The sequence below is a fragment of the Taudactylus pleione genome, unplaced genomic scaffold, assembly GCF_031769625.1.
Source record: "Taudactylus pleione unplaced genomic scaffold, aTauple2 ptg000070l, whole genome shotgun sequence".
Taxonomy (NCBI): domain Eukaryota; kingdom Metazoa; phylum Chordata; class Amphibia; order Anura; family Myobatrachidae; genus Taudactylus; species Taudactylus pleione.
In genome coordinates this window covers 3,107,570-3,129,671 of record NW_028284472.1, presented here as the reverse complement: position 1 = coordinate 3,129,671, position 22,102 = coordinate 3,107,570, and positions in this window count along the sequence as shown.

Genomic DNA, 22,102 nt, shown 5'->3' with positions numbered 1-22,102 from the left:
ACCTGTGCTCTAGGCCAGGGGTAGCCAACCTCGGTCCTCGTGAGCTACCAACAGTTCACGTTTTCCAGACCACCTAGCAGGTGCACAGATGTATTAATTACTAATACCCCTTTTACACCGGAGCTAAAACCCGGGTTTTTGAAGGGTTAATCCGGGCAGCTCCCTGGTGTAAAAGGGAAGAGAGTTGGATCGCCGGTTCGAGTGACCCGGCAATCCAACCCAGGCAACTAGCAGGGTTTAACACGGGCGTAGCCCGTGAAACCCTGCTGTGAGAACAGCGCACCCCGGGTCACGATGACCTGGAGTGCGCTGCTAGCCAGCCGATTGGTCCGGCTTCAGTGGCGCTTGGAGATGACGTCATCTCCAAGCGACCACTTTCACTCCGCAAAAGCCGTGGCTATGCAGACCCGACTGCGGTGTGAGCGGCGCTGACTCGGGAATATCCCGAGTCGGCGTCGGCAAAATTCCGGGTCTGATCCGGATAGGAACTTTGTACCAACTCCGGGTCAGACCCGGAATTTAGGTGGAAAAGGGGTATCACTAAAGGCCCCCATACATCAGCAATCGATTGTGTATAAAAATCTTTCCCTTTTTCAATCGATTGCAATTTGCACGATTGCTGCAATCAATTGCTGATGTATGGGGGCCTTAACACATTTGAAAAGATCCACAGGTGGAGCTAATTAAATCACTTGTGATTCTGTGAGGAGACCTGCAAAACATGCACCGTTGCTAGCTCTTGAGGACCAGGGTTGGCTACCACTGCTCTAGGCTATAACAGTGGTTCTCCAACACAATCCTCAGGAATCCACATAGGTCACATTTTCCAGGTCACCTAGTTGGTGCACAGGTGTAGTCATTACTCACTCCACAAGTGGAGATAATTATTTCACTTGTGATTCTGTGAGGAGACCTGGAAAGCATGCTCTGTTTGTGGTCCTGAGGGCCTGATTCAGAGCTGCTCGTAAGCGGCCGCTCGTTCGCTCTGAGCGATGTTCGCACAACTGCGCATGCGTATGGGTTGTAATGTGCATGCGCAAACCAGTCATTGCGGTCGGAAATCGTGCGCTCGCAAAACAACGAGGGGCTGCTAATTTGATTGACAGAATGTACCGTTTGTGGGTGGTAACAGGGGAAGGTGCTTGAAAACGGGGGAGTGGAGCTCCGAACGCAGGCGTGCCTAACGGTCAAAAGGGCGTTTAATGGGATTGCATAATTAGTAAAGGAGCGTCATCGACCACGTCACTTGGGTTGTCTTTTAGCCTGAACTGCTTGCAGTGATAGCGGTAAGAAAAACCTACCGCAAGCAGTTCAGATGTCTTTCGATGTTCCCGATTAATCTAATAAATACCGGAGATGACGTGTGATGCGAACGGCAAAGGGGCGTCTTTACAAAATAGCGAGCGCATTTTTCATTCGCTCACTCAGACATAGAGGCGTTCTACAAGAGCGAGCGTTCAATTTAAATAGCCAGCCCCTTTTTTGGAACGACTGTCCGCAAATAGCGTCCGGGTCTGAATCAGGCCCTGAGTTTAAGAACCTGTGGGCTATAATATTGCATGTTTTGCCCTCTATGATAGCATATAAGGTATGTCCCTTCTCTCTTGCAGTGGGATAGCTGATGGGGGCACACTCAGGCTTCCACTGCTCGCTCATTGGGGAGGTGGGCCAGACCTTCAGAAAACATTATGCAGATTCTTCGACTGCACGGGCCCTTATTGGAGCCACTACCCCGGAAGGAGTCCGTTCATTGCTATGATAAGGAATGTTCATTTTCCTGGCTGTACTGTAGGGATGACTATCGATTAGGGGTGTGCACCGGCCACTTTTCGTGTTTTGGTTTTGGATCTGGATCTTTCTTCGTGTTTTGGATCTGGATTGGTTTTGCCAAAACCACCCTTCCGTGTTTTGGGTTCTGGGTTTTGTGTTTTGGATCTGTATTTTTTTGAAAAAAAGCATAAAAACAGCTAAAATCACAGAATTTGTAGGTTTTTCTGCTCCTATGCTATTATTAACCTCAATAACCTTAATTTCCACTCATTTCCAGTCTATTCTGAATACCTCACACCTCACAATAGTGTTTTTATGTCCAAAAGGTTGCACCGAGGTAGCTGGATGACTATGCTAAGCGACACGAGTGGGCGGCACAAACACGTGACCCATCTAGGCGTGAAACTGCAGTGGCAGACAGGATGGCATTGAAAAACTAGGCCCCAAACTGTACATAATGCAAAGAAAAAAAAGAGGTGCAAGATGGAATTGTCCTTGGGCCCTCCCACCCACCCTTATGTTGTATAAACAGGACATGCACACTTTAACAAACCAATCATTTCAGCGCCAGGGTCTGCCACACAACTGTGGCTGAAATGATTGGTTCGTTTGGGCCCCCACAAAACAAGCTGGCAATTAATCTGTCCCTGCACAAACTGGCTCTACGGAGGCAAGAAGTCGTCCTCATCCTCCTCATCCACAGATTCCTCACCCTCTTCAGTGTTATGTACATCCTCATCCTCACAGAGTATTAATTCGTCCCTGCTGGAACCACAGGTCCCTCTGTACGTTCTGGAGGCTGGTCTCCCTGGAAGAGTTGATCATTCATTTTATGAACATCATCTTCTCCACATTTTGTGGAAGCAACCTCCTACGCCTTTCGCTAACAAGGTTCCCGGCTGCACTAAACACTCTTTCGGAGTACACACTGGAGGGGGGGCAACTCAGGTAAAATAGAGCCAGTTTGTACAGGGACCTCCAAATTGCTTCTTTTTCCTGCCAGTACAGGTACAGACTGTCTGACATGCCTACTTGGATGCTGTCACCGATGTAATCCTTTAACAGACAGACGCACGCTTGTCGCTGCTGCTTTGAGGATTCAAGTGCGGCTACAGCCCACACAATTCACAAAGAAAGAAAAAAAAAAAGAATATTTTTATTGTTTGTGGAGCACACTTTGAGGGTTACACCACCCTCTAACAGACAGACGCACGCTTGTCGCTGCTGCTTTGAGGATGCAAGTGCGGCTACAGCCCACACAATTCACAAAGACAGAAAAAAGAAGAAGAATATTTTTATTCTTTGTGTAGCACACTTTGAGGGTGTCACCACCCTTTAACAGACAGACGCACGCTTGTCGCTGCTGCTTTAAGGATGCAGGTGCGGCTACAGCCCACACATTTCACAAAGACCGAAAAAAAAAGAACAATATTTTAATTGTTTGTGTAGCACACTTTGAGGGTGTCACCACCCTTTAACAGACAGACGCACGCTTGTCGCTGCTGCTTTAAGGATGCAGGTGCGGCTACAGCCCACACAATTCACAAAGACAGAAAAAAGAAGAATATTTTTATTGTTTGTGTAGCACACTTTGAGGGTGTCACCACCCTTTAACAGACAGACGCACGCTTGTCGCTGCTGCTTTGAGGATGCAAGTGCGGCTACATCGCACACAAGTCACAAACACATAAAAAAAATAGTTTTTTATTTTTTGGAGCACTTTGAGAGTTACACCACCCTTTAACAGACAGACGCACGCTTGTCGCTGCTGCTTTAAGGATGCAGGTGCGGCTACAGCCCACACATTTCACAAAGACCGAAAAAAGAAGAATATTTTAATTGTTTGTGTAGAACACTTTGAGGGTGTCACCACCCTTTAACAGACAGACGCATGCTTGTCGCTGCTGCTTTAAGGATGCAGGTGCGGCTACAACCCACACAATTCATATAGACAGATAAAAGAAGAAGAATATTTTTATTGTTTGTGTAGCACACTTTGAGGGTGTCACCACCCTTTAACAGACAGATGCACGCTTGTCGCTGCTGCTTTAAGGATGCAGGTGCGGCTACAGCCCACACATTTCACAAAGACCGAAAAAAAAAGAACAATATTTTAATTGTTTGTGTAGCACACTTTGAGGGTGTCACCACCCTTTAACAGACAGACGCACGCTTGTCGCAGCTGCTTTAAGGATGCAGGTGCGGCTACAGCCCACACAATTCACAAAGACAGAAAAAAGAACAATATTTTAATTGTTTGTGTAGCACACTTTGAGGGTGTCACCACCCTTTAACAGACAGACGCACGCTTGTCGCTGCTGCTTTAAGGATGCAGGTGCGGCTACAGCCCACACAATTCACAAAGACAGAAAAAAGAAGAATATTTTTATTGTTTGTGTAGCACACTTTGAGGGTGTCACCACCCTTTAACAGACAGACGCACGCTTGTCGCTGCTGCTTTGAGGATGCAAGTGCGGCTACATCGCACACAAGTCACAAACACATTAAAAAAATAGTTTTTTATTTTTTGGAGCACTTCGTGAGTTACACCACCCTTTAACAGACAGACGCACGCTTGTCGCTGCTGCTTTAAGGATGCAGGTGCGGCTACAGCCCACACAATTCACAAAGACAGAAAAAAGAAGAATATTTTTATTGTTTGTGTAGCACACTTTGAGGGTGTCACCACCCTTTAACAGACAGACGCACGCTTGTCGCTGCTGCTTTAAGGATGCAGGTGCGGCTACAGCCCACACATTTCACAAAGACAGAAAAAAAAAGAACAATATTTTAATTGTTTGTGTAGCACACTTTGAGGGTGTCACCACCCTTTAACAGACAGACGCACGCTTGTCGCTGCTGCTTTGAGGATGCAGGTGGAATCTAGACGGGATTTGGAACCGAGGACACACTACCTCCATCAATTGTCTAAATCCCACTGCACTAATGTCGGATACCGGACGCACGTCTAACACCAACATAGCAGTCAAGGCCTCAGTTATACGTTTTGCTTCAGGATGACTGCTGTCGTACTTCATCCTCATCACTAGGGACTGTTGGAGGGTCAATTGTTTAGTAAAAGTAGTGATGTTCCTACTTCCTCTCTGGGATGATGAACAACTCCCAGCAGCAGCAACAGCACTAGTAGGAAGTGGTTCTTGATCTTTCCCTATTTTATTTTTATCAGAGAAAGTTTGGTCCTCCATTTATGTTATATTGATATATATACGTGCGGCTAAAGCGCACACAAACACAGAAAATATTTTTTTATTTTTGCTGGAGAGTAGTGCACTTTGTGGGTTACACCACCCTTTAAGAAATGAGCCAGCCGGCTCTTTACTTATGGGACACAGGCGCACGCTTGGCGCTGCTCCTTTGTTGATGCACGTGCAGCCACAGTGCACACAAGTCACAAACACAGAAAATATATATTTTTTTGGTTTGGAGTGTACTTTGGGGGTTACAGAACCCTTTAACGGTCAAGCCAGCCGGCCCTTTACTTATGACACAGGCGCACGCTTGGCACTACTTTGTTGATGCACGTGCGGCTACTGCGCACACAATTCACAAACACAGAAAATATTTTTTTTTCGGTTTGGACTGGAGTGTACTTTGGGGGTTACAGCACCCTTTAACGGTCAAGCCAGCTGGCCCTTTACTTATGACACAGGCGCACGCTTGGCACTACTTTGTTGATGCACGTGCGGCTACTGCGCACACAATTCACAAACACAGAAAATAATTTTTTTTTGGTTTGGACTGGAGTGTACTTTGGGGGTTACAGCACCCTTTAACGGTCAAGCCAGCCGGCCCTTTACTTATGACACAGGCGCACGCTTGGCACTACTTTGTTGATGCACGTGCGGCTACTGCGCACACAATTCACAAACACAGAAAATATTTTTTTTTCGGTTTGGACTGGAGTGTACTTTGGGGGTTACAGCACCCTTTAACGGTCAAGCCAGCTGGCCCTTTACTTATGACACAGGCGCACACTTGGCACTACTTTGTTGATGCACGTGCGGCTACTGCGCACACAATTCACAAACACAGAAAATAATTTTTTTTTTGGTTTGGACTGGAGTGTACTTTGGGGGTTACAGCACCCTTTAACGGTCAAGCCAGCCGGCCCTTTACTTATGACACAGGCGCACGCTTGGCACTACTTTGTTGATGCACGTGCGGCTACTGCGCACACAATTCACAAACACAGAAAATAATTTTTTTTTTGGTTTGGACTGGAGTGTACTTTCGGGGGTTACAGCACCCTTAACGGTCAAGCCAGCCAGCCCTTTACTTATGACACAGGCGCACGCTTGGCACTACTTTGTTGATGCACGTGCGGCTACTGCGCACACAATTCACAAACACAGAAAATAATTTTTTTTTTGGTTTGGACTGGAGTGTACTTTCGGGGGTTACAGCACCCTTTAACGGTCAAGCCAGCCGGCCCTTTACTTATGACACAGGCGCACGCTTGGCACTACTTTGTTGATGCACGTGCGGCTACTGCGCACACAATTCACAAACACAGAAAATAAATTTTTTTTTGGTTTGGACTGGAGTGTACTTTGGGGGTTACAGCACCCTTTAATGGTCAAGCCAGCCGGCTCTTTACTTATGACACAGGCGCACGCTTGGCACTACTTTGTTGATGCACGTGCGGCTACTGCGCACACAATTCACAAACACAGAAAATAATTTTTTTTTTGGTTTGGACTGGAGTGTACTTTCGGGGGTTACAGCACCCTTAACGGTCAAGCCAGCCGGCCCTTTACTTATGACACAGGCGCACGCTTGGCACTACTTTGTTGATGCACGTGCGGCTACTGCGCACACAATTCACAAACACAGAAAATAAATTTTTTTTTGGTTTGGACTGGAGTGTACTTTCGGGGGTTACAGCACCCTTAACGGTCAAGCCAGCCGGCCCTTTACTTATGACACAGGCGCACGCTTGGCACTACTTTGTTGATGCACGTGCGGCTACTGCGCACACAATTCACAAACACAGAAAATAATTTTTTTTTTGGTTTGGACTGGAGTGTACTTTCGGGGGTTACAGCACCCTTTAACGGTCAAGCCAGCCGGCCCTTTACTTATGACACAGGCGCACGCTTGGCACTACTTTGTTGATGCACGTGCGGCTACTGCGCACACAATTCACAAACACAGAAAATAAATTTTTTTTTGGCTTGGACTGGAGTGTACTTTGGGGGTTACAGCACCCTTTAACGGTCAAGCCAGCTGGCCCTTTACTTATGACACAGGCGCACGCTTGGCACTACTTTGTTGATGCACGTGCGGCTACTGCGCACACAATTCACAAACACAGAAAATATATTATTTTTTTAGCACTTGGGGGGAGCACCCCTGATGGACAGAGCACCCCCTGGACAACACTACAGCACCCCTTTAGGACTGGGACACTGCACAGGACTTTGGAGTGGACACAGCCCCTATGGAGAACTGACTGCACAACACAGTCCAGCCAGCCCCTATGGACTTTGAAGTAGTGGACACAGCCCCTATTAACAACAGCAGCACAGCACAACACAGCCAGCCCCTATGGACTTTGAAGTAGTGGACAACAGCAGCACTACACTACACTACACAGCACTAACTCCCACCCTCCCTCTTCACTGTCCACAGCCGAGTGAGAAAATGGCGCCGACGCGGGTACCTTATATAGGATCCAAAACCCGCGAGACTCGGAAGGCGGGATGATGACGTTTTGCCTCGATGTCAGATCCGAGTCAGGCGGGAAAAGTCGAGCCTGACTCGGATCGGACTCGGATCGGGGGGGCTCGGGGGGGTTCGGATTTCAGAAATCCGAACCCGCTCACCCCTACTATCGATAAGGTCTACCATGTTTAGTGGCGTCACTAGTAGGGGGCGGGCCCCACGGCTGACACCACCTGAGGGGGTGACACCAAAATATCAGAGCTGCTCTACTATTTTGGTGTCATCCCCTCAGATGGTGCCACCGAGCAGTGAGCAGCGGTGATGGATGACACGGGCAACATCCATTCCACACCTCCTCTGTGTCCGGAGTGGCTGGGGGCTTCTTAGCAGCTCTCGGAGCGTGGGCAAGCCCCCAGTGTGACAGTTTTGGGCATGACGTAGTCACCACTCAAAACAGCACGTGGCCTTCGGGCACGAGACCACACTCCTTTTGATCCAAAGATCCAATGCCAATGGGTTAAATTGCATACAACTAATTTAATGATACTGTATATGGCAAAGTGCGGGGTGCATGAGGCATCGCATTATGAATGTGGTACTTTCTGCCACTCTTCGCAAGCGTAACGCCGTTTATTAAAGCTGTATGCTTAAAAAAAAATATATATTCTCCCAGTAAGAGCTGTCCTCTGCGATAGAAGAACTGCCGGGCTAATGACCCAGAAGAACTTCTGCGCATGCGTTGAGTGACGCACGTGCAGTGGGGGTTGTTGGGAGGGATCTGGTTGGATCCCTCTTGGGGGGTTGCCAGTAAAAGCCCATGGGCCTCTATAGGGCAATGCCATCTAAAGCTTGCCCCCTGCAGTCAAGCTCTGGATTGTATTGCATTCTGGTGCCTATGCGATAAGCGGCCACACCTCAGAAAACGTAATTTTCGGAGGTTTGCCCGCAAAAACCGCATTGATGCATCCCGCCCAAAGTACAATTAAATATAGCGAAAACAAATAAATAAAACAAAGGAAAAAAAAAAAGGGAACTATCGTATAGGTAAGTGGTTGTAGCATCACATTTCATAGAGCCTACATCTGCTTCCTCAGGCTGAAAAAAAAAAACCATTGACACATATCTTCCGTCGATGGCGGAGATCCATGGGGTCTCCGCCAGGCAAAACCACTGACCATTGGCTCCATGGTCTGCATTCTGGACCCTCCGTGAAAATTAGGTCTGGTGAGCAGGAATGTTGGACAGGTAAAAGTTTGTGTTGAACTGTGAGCAGCTCTGATCCACCAGCTGTATTGGCTTCAATGGTTAAGGAACTGGTCCAAGTTATGGCGGAATCACTGCTGAAGTAGGGGGGTGGGGGGCAGACTGGTGCAATGCACTGATTTGGGGCAGCCTGGTGCAGTGCAATGATTTGGGGGCACAGGATTGTGCAGTGTACTAATGGGGGCACAGTTTGCTACGGTGGACTGGTGCTGGTGGCTTACTCAGTGATTTAGGGACAGGCAGGTACATTGCACTAATGGAGGGTGCAAAGACTGGTACCGTGTACTGATGGGACCTCAGGCTGGGGCAGAACCCGGATTAGTGGCACACGCTTCTACAGTGCTCTGATGATGGGCACAGACTGGTGCAACAGTGCTGACAATAAGAAATTGTGAGGCCCAGTACAAGTGAAATAGGCACGGCCCCTTACTCCTTGGCCCCCTACTCCTTGGCCCTCTTACCTCAACAGTCTGGTGGATGCAGTGTAACATGGAGTATTGGCACCTGAAATAAGTGCATTGTATGTTGACTCCCCCCACGTGCCCTTTACATGCGTGTGTGTATATAATATGTATAAAAAATAAAGTAAAAAAAATATATGAGCAACAGAATTTTTAGGTCTGGCGTTGGTTCAAGTGCTGCCCTGTAACATGTTAAATAGACTTTCCCATACAAAGGCCATCTTACTGCTGGCAATAGCAGTGTTATAGGAATATTGTTCTCACCTGCCATGCTTAGGTTCCATTATGGCTTCTACCTATCACATTCAGTAGATGGATGGAAAGGGAAGAGAGTAGAAGTGGAATATGAAGGGAGAGAAGATGAGGAGGCACAAGGGATGAGTAGGTGGTGGAGGCGGGAATGATGTATCGCTAGGCCGGACTGGCAGACAAGTCTATAAACGTTACGTGGTTACACACTACTGACTCTGGCTGGTGCTGAGACTATGGACACGACAGACACTTTTGCTTATAAAGAGGGGGAAGAAAATGAGGATCCTAAAGTCCTAATTAAAAAAGTTTGATGAGATGTGCCTGCCCGGGAAAGATGTCATTAGGAAGACTCACGGCAGTGCAAGACCCCAATGAAAACAATCATATGCTGCACAGCTCCAACTCATACTTGCCTACCCTCCTGATTCGGCCGAGAGCCTCCCGAAAATCGCGTGCCGTTCCTGGAACCCCTGGAAAGAAAAACCCCCGCAGTGGGGGAGGCAGACGATTCACGGTGACTCGCGTAATTTTGGCCCCGCCTCCTGCTTCACGCCCCCGCTCTGCCCGTAAACCTGTCTGATCATGCTTCCCCTATTCCGGCCACGCCCCCTGCAATGCCGATCAGGCTGCTCCCTCCCAGAAGAGGCATCCAGAATATCGGCAACCCTGCGCCAACTGCTGGCCAAAAATTGTGGTGCGCGAATGAGCTTTTTATAGACAGGGTAGTCTGTAGGATCCACAATGCTGCCACGTGCACCCACTTCTTACTTTAAAAGGGACTGACATTAGAGACTGCCATACATGTATGGGACTGACATTAGAGACTGATATACATATATGGGACTGACAGAGACTGCCATACATGTATGGGACTGACATTAGAGACTGCCATACATGTATGGGACTGACATTAGAGACTGATATACATATATGGGACTGACATTAGAGACTGCCATACATGTATGGGACTGACATTAGACACTGCCATACATGTATGGGACTGACATTAGACATTGCCATACATGTATGGGACTGACATTAGAGACTGCCATACATATATGGAACTGACATTAGAGACTGCCATACATGTATGGGACTGACATTAGAGACTGCCATACATGTATGGGACTGACATTAGAGACTGCCATAAGTGTATGGGACTTACATTAGAGACTGCCATACATGTATGGGACTGACATTAGAGACTGATATACATGTATGGGACTGACAGAGACTGCCATATACATGTATGGGACTGACATTAGAGACTGCCATACATGTATGGGACTGACATTAGAGACTCACATACATGTATGGGACTGACATGAGTGCCTGCCATACATGTGTGGGACTGATATTAGAGACTGATATACATGTAAGGGACTGACATTAGAGACTGATATACATGTATGGGACTGACATTAGAGACTCACATACATGTATGGGACTGACATGAGTGCCTGCCATACATGTGTGGGACTGATATTAGAGACTGATATACATGTAAGGGACTGACATTAGATACTGATATACATGTAAGGGACTGACATTAGATACTGATATACATGTATGGGACTGACATTAGAGACTGCCATACATGTTTCACAAAGTTAGACAAGAGAACCCAGGAAGTTTACTGTATGCGACATCCAGTGGAGTTTGTATGTTGTCCGATGGTCACGCAGTTCTTCTTACGATGGCTGCGTCTGTCCGATGGTCATGCAGTTCTTCCGTTGGCTGTGCCTTTGGACACAGCAGCGGACCACAGAAGCCGGCATTGGCCATCTTTTAGCACAGCCGCTGTGTACAGTGCTATAGCGTCCATCTCTGGATCAGGCCCATAGAGTGTAAGCTCCACTGGAGCAGGGACTGATATGAATAACCATGTAAAGTGCTGGGGGATATGTGTGCGCTGTATAAATAACTGATAATAAAGAAGCTGTATGAGTCGCAGTGGTCGCCATTCCTACGAGTGTCACAAATGTCCCAATTTTAGCAAACGCCATAATGCTTGTGGCAAGTTGAATCACTCTGCAAGATGCTGAAAATGGAAAGTGAGGAATGATGCCAGACAGTCCTGCACACCATGGGCAAATAGCCTGACACGGAGTCCGCACCAGAAACCATGCCAGCCACAGGGTTCCACTGTATAAGTGTTGACCTCAGAGTTAATACTGACACTGGTGCAAAGTGTAATGTCATTTCTAGGGACTTACTCCACCGGATAAATCTGAGGATACAAGCAGACCGCACTCACACAGTGAATTTTATTGAACGGTGGTCAGGTGATCAAAACCGTGAGCATGGGGTGTGCCGCGTGCCTACCATTAACACGACAAGTCTTCCGTTGCACTTTCACCTAGTGGACAGTGTTGTCAGGCCGCTTCTTGGCTTGCCAGACAATGCAAAACTGCGTCTGACCACAATAGAAGCAGACGGGGATTGGTATGATTTACCGCCGGACGCATGGTTCAAATCCCGACCGGAAGACCGGCACCAGTGAAGATCCCGACTGCGCTAAAGGCAAGTACTAACTAACCTAACCCCCCCCTCACCCTCCTTTAGGGGTGCCTAACCCTAACCTCCCTCCCTACTGCCTAACCCTAACCCCCCCTTCCCCTAGCCCTAACCCTCCCGGGGGGGTGCCTGACCCTAAGTCCCCCCCGGGAGCCCCTAACCTTACCCTCCACCCCCGTGCGGTTGTCCACGCCTGGTGCCTGGCTTACCTTCGATCGGAATGGCGGGCGTTGGGCTCCCGGCGTAGGTAAAATGACAGGCGTCTGTCCCGACTGTCTAATCCCTTGCCGGGATTAGACAGTCGGGATGCCGACGGTCGGCATTTAGACCATCGGCATCCTGACTGCATACTGAGCAGACGTACATGTCATTAGGCAGGACACTCCGGATATCAAAGATCATTTGATTGTTTGATAATAGTTCCATTGGGAAACTGCCTATAACCTGTCACATGTGCCAACACAAATCACTTACACCAATAGTATATTCTCCCAGGCAGATACCACTTGCCATGAAGGACAAGGTGATTGTAGAACTTGGGTAATTGCCACTGTGGAGGAACCTACTCAGTGGTAAATGCCATGATGGGTCTGTGCTCATCTGTACTCATCCAGTACATGTGAATAAGCTGTTTAATACACCACACCATATGCTGAAAACTGTGAGCTAAGATGTTAATGACTTTGGGTGCTAAGGGGGAGATGTATCAAATTTTCTAAAAAGTGGAGAAGTGAAAAAGTAGAGAAGTTGCCCATAGCAACCAATCAGCTTCTGCCTATCATTTTATAGACTGTACTTGATGAATGATAGTTTGAAGCTGATTGGTTGCTAAGGTAAATCTCTCCAGTGTTTAGAAGGTTTGATAAATTTCCCCTCGGTGTGGATTCTAGCAAATTACTCTAGACGAGGAATCATCCACCCTCACTGCAGTCATGACTCCAGGAGGCAGGTATGCATTCCTAAGGATGGCGTATAGCATATTCACTGATAGTTAGGTCTTCCATCTCTGTACAGGTTATCGTTGTAGAGATCATCGTGGATGACATACTGATTTTAGGTTCTAGCATGGGGGAACATGATCAGGTCTCTTGAAAGTGCTTCAGACAATCTGCTGTGTCAACATGAAGCTCAACCCTGACAGATGCCATTTCTGGTTGACAAAAGTTGCTACGTGGGTCACCTACTCACCTCACAGGCTGTGTTGCCCAATCTTGCCAAGACGTTGGCTATACAGAAGATGAGAACTCAATATTGTAGATGCCCTTTCTCATGCATTCTCTTGCCTCATATATATTTCTGAGAGTGACAATGATCTCGATGAAATGGAAATTGATGTATTATCCACAATACGTCTACAAGAACTTTACGATGCAACTTTGAATGATGACTTTGGTTGTCTCGGGTTGCCTTTGATGGCTCAGGTTGTCTTTGATGGCTGTACTTCTTCATCCAGAGAGTAGTCTCACAATTCACATCCATCTTTGCAGAGTTTCTATGCCAGGCAGGTGCCTCAGGGGAACCCAGGATGCAAAGCTTCCATGCCCAGGCCTCCTCTTCCGGCCTTCTATGTTGGCTGACATAGACCAAGTCATGACTGCTTGTGCTTCATGCACCGCCCTCCATGCTCTTCACGCCAAAGAAACTCTCACTCTCCATGCAGTTCTTGATCTTCCCTGGTCCATTGTTGTAGCTGACATATCTTATTGTGGGGGGGTGGGGTGGGGAGCACCTTGTATTGGTGGATTCATATTTTGGTTGTTTTGAAGTAGAGAATTTACCCTGCATTACGATCACCACCATCATCAATAAGTTAAAGAGACCCTCTTTGGTACATATATCCCAACAAATAATGTTAGTTAGACAGAGTGGAAAGATCTCCATAGGTGTACCGCACACAAATGTAATTGTCACATGTATACAAGATATGCGGTCCACCAGCTCTGCGCAAGCGCAAAATAAAATTCCTTTTACAGGTTGGTAATTGCCGTGAGGCTTTCAACCCAGGAAGAAAAATTTTTCAAAAATATCCCTGTGGCCGGAGGCTGACCACACGTGTTTAAAATGTTTGCCACGGCGCTGAAAGGGTTAACCTCCTGTGCCGCGGCGTCATATTTAAAGAGACAAAGAGCGCTTGGCGCCATGTTTAAATGTATTACCGGCGCTAGGCGCCAAGTGTTTATACATAAAAACGTATTCAAGATGGTATGTGCAGCACTGAGTCAGGACATGTATTCAAAATGTATGATTTTAAATGTAAACTGGGTTTACTTTAAATGCACTTATAGAAATGTAACATGTCTTGACCTTTGGAGACAAACTGCTCGTTAGACATCCTCACCTAGCGATGGATATGGTAATTACCCTAGCCTGGCAGTGGAGGGTTGGGTGTTGACTGAAGAAGCCTTTCCTTTGAAATGCATAGTTGTAAAAGACAAGCGGTTTGTGCTTAGGAAACCAAATGTTTTTGGGTGGTATCAAGGAAATTGATTTAATTTCTGTGAAATGTAAGATGTATTTATTTATGTTTTCTGAGATAGCCTGATTGGATAGAAGGAACACAGGGTGGATTTGCCCCCTGTGATGTTGTGTGTAAGAATGACATAAAAAGAGGGACTGTGAGCCCTGTATGTGTACAACCCTGTAACTTCTTTGAGGAGAAGAACTGCTTGATAAGATTTCTTGTATGTGATATTCCCCTTCATCCAGAAGGACGAGTCTTCTTCAAGACTTTGAGCAATAAACATCTTGCCTGACTTCAATTGTATCTCAATCCTGCGACTATCAGAATTGCGCCAAACGCTATTCCGTTCTCCGGCTGTTCTGGGTAAGAGCTCCGTGTCTCCAAGTTCAAGCCCTCTGCCAAGCTACCGTGCAGACCTGGTCCATTACGAGGGATCAGGAGGATTCAGCCGACACCAATCAGGGGGTGTGGCCACAGCTAGTCAAACGCATACGCAGCAGAAGCGGTTCCAGGTGCCTAGGCAGGAGCCTGATTGTACATAAAAAGCGGTTCCAAATGCCGATGGTAGAGTTTGGTGGTGGCAGCATTGTTACACACCCACGGCGCAGTGGGCGGAGTCAGTGACAGGCGGTCACTGACGGTGAGTGGGAGTCCAAAAGCGCTAACCCGTGACCAAGTACGGCCTAGGCGAAAGGCGTCCGGTCACAGTCCCCTCTATACCCATTTATCTGATTTCAATCATTCTCCTCCACAAAAAGAAATCCCAATCTTGCACTGCCCCACAAGACTAAGGGCCTGAGTCAGAGCTGCTCGCGAGTGCACAGCGCTCGCAAGCGGCTCGTTGTTTGGCCACTGCGCGAGACCTGCCGAGCAACTGAACCTCAGTCGCTGCGGGGCTCGCTACAAGAAGTGACGGCTGTCGATGGTGAGTGACAGCTTGTTCCCTTTTTGTAGGCGGGTAGGGGGGTGGCTGCACAAACAGGTGTTCCCTTAAGAACACCTGGCGTTTGTGAAAGGACCTACAGACATCACTAGTGATGTTAGTAGTGGACTTCCTGCTCTATTAGAGCAGGGAGTCCACTTGGGCTTGCGGCAGCCGAGACCTTACCCCAGGGTCTCGCCGCAAGACGGATGGTCGCGATAATCACGACGGTCTCCAGCCCGCTTGCACAAGCTGTGGGTGGACACCCACAGCTTTGCGAGCGGCCTGGAGACTAAAAAAAAAAAATCCGCCCACAGACCCTGCGAGCTGCCTGCGGCAGGGAGCGGGTCTGAATCAGGGCCTAGGTGTACAGGTGTACTCCACCGCGCCTCCTGCCTTCTGCTTCTAACACCACTATCTTGTTGGGCATCTAGGCGCACGGCTGTGCCAAGTCTGACCTCCGCAGTGATCGTCTTGCACTTTGTAAAATACCTCCGTAGATCACATGCAGAAGGATTAGACAGAAAGACTATGGTGAGATTAGAGAACGGTAGAAAATCTAAAACATGACAATTGCATTAAATGAAGAATATATTTCAATGATTTCTAGAGGTTTCTACTCAATGGAAATGTAGGATGTAAATAAATCATGACTAATTTCCTTCCTCCCTAATGTCCTCCCTCCGACTCCAACGTCTATGGAAATATAAGTTCACAAGTTGTCACAGGAAGAGCCCTTACAACGGTATATTAGAGCATAGCGTTATGTGCTGGAATGCTGCCATTTTATCAGAAAGGCTGGAAAAGAAACACTAAGATCTGAATGGTGATTTCATTGTGCTCCTAAATAAACGCCATTGGCACTCAATAACACCTTTTTTACAAGGTCAAGTAACTTTACTGTCCAAGAAAAACATTATACTGATGATTTAATTTGGACAAAAAAATTGCTCTTGAAGAGCTATTCATAATGTAATTATGCAGAGGTGCCGGCTCACCTAGAACCTGCCTCAGGCTCATAGCCGAGCGCGGTGCCGGAGTTCAGTGATTTTTTTTGCTACTGTGCATGTGTGAATATCCCTCAAATCTCCTATGGCACATGCGTAACGCAGAGTGTACTCGCAAAGGTGCCGTTACTATTGAGACGCATGATAAGAGATGTCGTGCAAAAGTGCAGGATCATTACTGTAGAACTATGGGCTTGTGGCTGCAGGGACAGGACTGTAGGGCAGAGGGAAAGGAGAGGCCAAGGAGATTGGGTAGCTGAGGTGGAGCTAGAGCGGTCCCAAAATTGCTGAGTGGGGTTTCCCTTTAGGGAGGTTAGCAAGTTCATCAATGCATTCCTGTATTATGTGTTACACCAGGTCAGGAATAAGGTGACCAAGGAAGGATGCAGATGGCTGAACTGGCACATGGGTGCATTGTGCCGTCCGGCTGCCCCTGAGTAGCGAGCCAATTAGAAGTCTGTGAGGCGCTCACACGGCCCAACTATACCTTAGTCCAGTGGTTCTCAAACTCGGTCCTCAGGACCCCACACAGGTCACGTTTTCCAGGTCACCCAGCAGGTGCACAGGTGTATTCATTACTCAGTGACACAGTATTTAAAAAAATCCACACGTGCTAACTATTTCACTTGTGATTCTGTGAGGAGACCTGGAAAGCATGCACTGTTATGGGGTCCTGAGGACCGAGTTTGAGAACCTGTGCCTTAGTCCTTCTTCTTCTGCCTAGTGTAAGTCTCAGCCATATGCCCAGGCAACCATTTTTTAGTGTACCGTGGCTGCCACAAGCCTCAGTGCGGACCACCCCCCTTGAAGTTCCATGCAATGTCTGCTTAGCCTCTTTTACCTCTTTATGCAGCAGTTCTTATGCGGTTATCCGCTCCACCTTCTGCACCTCCTACTACAGGAGCAGCCGCACTACCCATTAATTGCTCTGCCCAGTCCACTGATAGTTGGAGCAACAAGTACCGGTGATCATGTGATTTATCCACGCTCCTGGTCCTGGTTGCGTTTGTGCCCACTGTGCAGCAGTCGCTGATTCTGACTGCACCAGTGATGGGAACTTGTGACTGAGCAGAGCACATCCCAGGTAGTCCAGCAGATGCCCACTCGGTGCTGGCCACAGGCACGGCTTACAGTGCCATGGTGATCCAAAAGGAGGAGAGTTAGCACCTGTGCTTGAGATCATTCTATGGAGGAGGGGGGTGGCTGACATTACAAACTTCCTTCACATTCCAACTAAAGTGACAAATGGTCCGGTAGCATCGTAGCAAAGAAGCATCACAACACAAGTCACTCATGACATCATCCGTGCCCAATTCCTGCTGGAAGCCATCCAGTACTGGCAGTCCTCTGCCAAGATTGCAGAGTTAACAATGGCAGATTGGTTTGTTCTTGCTGTGGAGCTGTAAGTACATAACTGCGGTCCCCACAGTCTAGCTGCAGAACCCACATCCAAAGTTCCTGTGCCTCCTCCATTTACTTCTAGCCTGTGCTACCAGCCAGGGGCAGTACGATTGGCTTCAGGCCTGGGGTAAAGCACCTGAAGAGAGAATCTATTAAATGTGGGGCACTAAGGGTGGGCAACTTCCTTGGGTAAACAAGCCCTGTGGTGATTAGCTCTGGGGCAGCGATAGGAGAGGAAAAATTTGCAAGGTGAATGACAGGTAATCAGAATTAGGAGGACATTACGGGAGGGGGTGTGTCAGTATGCGGCTTGGGATCGGCCGCTACTCACAGCGCCGCCGGCTTCCCCTGATCTCCTGGGCGGCCGGACGCCAGGCTCAACGGCAGGTGGCATGCTGAGTTTTCTCCCTGGGGCTGCTAAGACTTCCATGCGTATGCCCATGCGAACGCTCCATTGCATTTCTTCCTGCGGCTGTGGTCTTGGGCGCAGCCATGTTTGTCTGAATCCCCTGACAGTCTCTCATCCAATGGTAGCCTTGTCAGTTCTCAGCTGACTCTCTCCTCCTATGGACAGCTACCCTGGGGTATAAAGCAAGACCCCAGGAAACAGGAAGTTGCCTGAACAACTTTTCAATTCTCTAGTGACTGTTTGCTGTTGCATTGTTCCAGGCTCCACGTTGTGTTACTTCAGTGCTTTCCTGCGTCTGAACCTCCAGTAATATACTCCAGTGCTATCCTGCATCTGAATCTACTGTGTTATACTCCAGTGCTATCCCGCGTCTGGATCTCCTGTATTATACTCTAGTGCTATCCTGCGTCTGGGTCTCCTATATTATACTCTAGTGCTATCCCGCGTCTGGATCTCCTGTATTAGACTCCAGTGCTATCCTGCATCTGGGTCTCCTGTATTATACTCCAGTGCTATCCCGTGTCTGGGTCTCCTGTATTGTACTCCAGTGCTATCCCGCATCTGGATCTCCTGTATTATACTAATGTGCTATCTCACGTCTGGCTCTCCTGTATTATACTCCAGTGCTATCCTGCTTCTGGATCTCCTGTATTATACTCCAGTGCTATCCTGCGTCTGGATCTCCTGTATTATACTCTAGTGCTATCCTGCGTCTGGGTCTCCTATATTATACTCTAGTGCTATCCTGCGTCTGGGTCTCCTATATTATATTCAAGTGCTGTCCTGCGTCTGGGTCTCCTGTTATACTGTAGTGCTATCCTGCATCTGGGTCTCCTGTGTTATACTCCAGTGCTATCCTGCATCTGGGTCTCCTGTGTTATACTCCAGTGCTATCCTGCATCTGGGTCTCCTATATTATACTCCAGTGCTATCCTGCATCTGGGTCTCCTATATTATACTCTAGTGCTATCCTGCGTCTGGGTCTCCTGTGTTATACTCCAGTGCTATCCTGCATCTGGGTCTCCTGTATTATACTCCAGTGCTATTCTGCGTCTATCTCCCAAGTTATACTCCAGTGCTTTCCTGCATCTGGATCACCAGTATTATACCTTCAGTACAACCCCGCGTACTGATCACCAGATACACTCCCAGCACAAACCTGCGTACTGATCTCTAGTATACCTACAGTATAGCTGCATACGCATTTCCTCAGTACTGGTTACATATCCTTTTCTAGTGACTCTTTTCCACGTTACCGCGTACGGAACTCCAGTGTTATTCTCCAGTGACTTCCACTAGTGATTTTCTCCAGTGCTGTTCCTCAGTGTCAAACTCCAGTGACTCCTATTATCTTTTGTCACCCAGTCTCCTTGCTAGTCACCGGGTACCTCACCAAAGGGTCGCGACCTGCTTGCTGGGTGCAACGAAGCCCATATCCCAATTGGAGGGGTCACTGGCGAAGACCACCCAGTAAGTTAGATTCCGCGCCTTTGGTCAGGTTTCGCCAACACTCTGTGCTAGTGGATGAGGAAGACTTACATTCATCCTCCTCCTCGTTTGTTGCTCTCTCCACCCCCCCGATACCTCGACTTCCAATTGTCCGGCTGAGGATCCGCGGAGACAAATCGTGACAGGGGTGGCTAGTAAAACGCAGGCTTGTCGGGACCATTTTTTGGGCGTGCACTAGTGAGCCAATGCAAATTCGTATGCAGCCACGGTGCCTGAGACTCTCATTCAGAGGCACCTTAGGTTTGCTCAGAGGTTTCGATGTGTAAATAATGTTTCTGCTTTTTAACGTAAGCGGCGGATGTGAGATGCCGAGACGGCGGCTGAGCCATTAGCACATTTTCTCATGTCCGCTGCATAAGTGATTGCAGCAGCGACAGGCATTGCGTGCACCTCAGAATTAGTTGATATAAGTGTTAACGTGCCCGTTGGAAAAGGTAGTCCCATACAAACATGTAATAGTAAGAAAAGAAACAGTCACTGATTATTGTATTTGAAATATAAAACTGACCCGTGTTCTTTGTTTATTATTCTCTTGGAACCTTTTGTCACCTGCCCTGAAGTATTACAAACCATAAAGGGAAATCCCTAAGAGAGTGACGACTACTTCCTCCTAGCGGAATGAGAGTGCACCTGATACTATTGAAGCCAGGATGGATGGGAGCGATTGATGCTCTTCACCCTTCCCCGATGCTGCAGGGAGGAAATATCCAGCAACTATCACATTGGAGATTCTCCCCACTCACACTATGGTCCGTATTCAATTAGGATGCGAAAATGGGTTATCGTCATTTTCGCCTGTTTCAATTATCCCCGTATTCAATTTCAAAGACTTTTCACCGGTGCGAAAAGTCTTTGTTAAAAAACGGGGATAAATTTTCACCATGTAATACATGGTGCAAAAAAGTGCAGAATTGGAGTTTTGGGGTGCAGAATAAAAAAAAAATAGCCTGCAGCCTTTTTTAATGTCCCCTAAAAGTAATCTGTATATATATAAAAAAAAAAATAATACAAAAAAATCCTCGGGACACCCCAAAAAATTTACTTTAATATTGGGGGCCAAAGAAAAAAAAAATAGGGGAAAAAAGTTTTAAACTAGCGAAATTGATTCAGGGGGGGTTCCCATGTATGCGGCAGGTGCTTTCTAGAATGTGGGTAGTAGCGGCAGGTGTTTTTTTTTTTTAGAATTGTCAAAAATCACTTTAGGGACTTAGAAATATACTTGCACCCATTTTCATGTCCCCCAAATTTGGTGGGACTATTTTTTCCCCCCCCCAAACAAAAAAAAGTCATAGCAAGCCTCATTCATGCTATTCTTCACCACTTTAGCAAAGCCGCATTTATGCACCTGCCGCGGCTATTTAAAAAACCCGATTACCTTCAGCAGGCAAAATCGGGGGTACCCATAGTGATCCCCCATGTCAGACCATCTTTAGGTGGGGGGGGCAGGATGATTTCCCAAAATTTCACAGGACTTTCTGATACCTTTCCGCCGGGTCCAGTTTTCGCCAGATACTGGGATAAGCGGGCAAGCGCCCGATACTTTATCCCAGAAAAAATGGCGATGATGGCGAAAAGTCAGACCTCTGACTTTTCGCCTCAAATTGAATATTGGGTACTCTCCACAGTTCCTTGTTCCTGCTATATATAAATACCAGTCTCCGTGACTATAGTGCATTGCAGTTCCCAGACCCTTGCCAATACATGTTCTAGCATCAATAGTCTGTTCAATCTTACCTATGAGGAGAAACCCCATTAAGCCTCCCGGTTTCTTACATTTGGCCTCCAACCATATCCAATCCTCGGGTCCTCCTCCGATGTCACAGGTTCTGACATCATCATATTAACACTAATTAAAGGCTGACATGATTGATTTTGAATCCTGGTCACCAACACTCAATACCTCCTCCTACTCTCCCCTTTTCTTATAATCCTGATTACTATTGCTAGAAAGGCCTTCTTACAAAAAAGCGATTTCACCACACGCCCCTTCCTTGGAGATGGTAAAGACAGATTTACCTAGCATATTGTATTATGATAGGCGCACAGCAATGTTGGACATCGAAAAGAGAGTTACAAAATGTCATGACAGACAGGGAGTTTATTCAGACCAGGGGTTCTCAAACTCGGTCCTCAAGACCCCACACAGGTCACAGGTTTTCCAGGCCACCCAGCAGGTGCACAGGTGTAGTCATTACTCACTGACACATTTTAAAAGATCCACAGGTGGAGGTCATTATTTCACTTGCAAATCTGTGAGGAGATCTGGAAAACATGCACTGTTTGGTGTCCTGAGGACCAAGTTTGAGAACCTGATAACTCCATGGTTTAATAGAACTCTAGGTTAGCTGTTTATTGGACTTTAAAGTAGTACGGTTATCCTTTTTTTTACAAAATTAGGGGAGTGCGGGGGCTGCCGAGGGGACACCTAGGTGCAGACCCCCCCTC